Here is a 1,561-nt window from a genome sequence, read left to right as displayed (position 1 = left end):
ATAAGTTAACATATTTCTGGTATGTTTTGCTTTCAGCCAAGATTCATCTAACACCAGCAATGATAACGTTAGTTCCACATAATCTTGAATCCCACTTGAATTTCTGACAGTTCCCTGTTGATGTTCTGCTACAAATGCTTTTCAATTATATTCAGCAAAATTTTACTTGAATGTGATAGTAATGATATTGTGTGATGATTTCCACATTCCATTTTGTCACCTTATTTTGGAATGGGCACAATTATCAATCTCTTCCAATCAATTGGACAGATAACTGCCTTCCATATTTCTTAGCAAAGATGAGTGAACACCTCCAGTGCTGCATCTTTTGGTTGAATCTGTATTTCATCACTTGCTGAGTCTGTTTTCCTCAGTGCCTTCAGTACAGCTTAGATTTCTTCCTTCAATCCTATGGTTTCTTGGTCTCATGGTACCTCTTGAAATGACTGAACATCGACCAATGCTTTTTGGTACAGTTACTCTGTGTATTCCTTTCATCTTCTTTGTATCCTTTCTTTGTAATTCAATATTCTGCCCATAGATCTCTTAAATAATGCAACCCAAGACTAGAATTTTTTCTTCAGTTGTTTAAACTTGAAAATTATTGGCATGTTTTTTGTTCCCTAAATCTAGGTCTTTCCATATTTCATTTATATACTTGAATTTGTATTCTGACTCTGCCCTTTGAAATTTTAAACCTTTACTTCCTGATTTCTTCCATTGGCTTTAGCTTCTCTATGTTCAAGAGCAAGTTTCAGGCTTGCTTTTCTGACATCCATTTTAGTATTCTTCCTTTCCTGCCTTTTTAATGACCTCTTGCTTTCTTCATGTATGATGTTTTCAATGTCATCCCACAGCACTCTTGTTCTTGACTGGTTAGTGTCTAATGCATCAAATCTGTTATTTAAATGGTCTCAAATTTCAGGTGCAATATGCTCAAGGTCTTACTTTGGCTCTCGTAGAGTTGTTTTAATTTTCCTCAGCTTCAGCATGAACTTGCAGATGAGCAATAGATGGTCTCTTCCACAGTCTGCCCCTGTCCTAGTTTTGTCTGATGATATTGAACTTGCCCATGTTCTATAGTATTTCCAAGCACCTGCATTTTTAATAACGCTACAACTCACTTAGCAGCAGCAATCACTCATCTGTTACTTTGTCATATTGTGGTGATTCATGTGTTACTGTGATGCTCGAAGATATCCCACTGGAACTTTAAATGCCAACAAAATCACCCACAGTGCACAGGTTTGGGTGGAGCTTCCAGACTAAGACACATGAGGAAAAAGGAGAGGCATACCACTTCTGAATGTTTAGCCACTGAAGATCTTATTAAAAAGAAATAGGCCATTGTCAGATACCGAGTGTCAGAAGATGAAGACATTATGAATAGCAGTAAAACTGTGACGGATATAGATGTTGTTGTTGTTGTTATTGTTGTTAGGAGCCATTGAGTCAATGTACCAATAAGTAGCATAATGATAAATGGAGAAAAGACTGAAGTTGTCAAACCCATAGCGACCTTACACACAGCAGATCAAAACACTGCCCAATCCTAGGCCAA

This window comes from Chrysochloris asiatica, unplaced genomic scaffold (genome assembly GCF_000296735.1).
Source record: "Chrysochloris asiatica unplaced genomic scaffold, ChrAsi1.0 scaffold00019, whole genome shotgun sequence".
NCBI classification, from domain to species: domain Eukaryota; kingdom Metazoa; phylum Chordata; class Mammalia; order Afrosoricida; family Chrysochloridae; genus Chrysochloris; species Chrysochloris asiatica.
Note: the sequence above shows the minus strand (reverse complement) of the source record.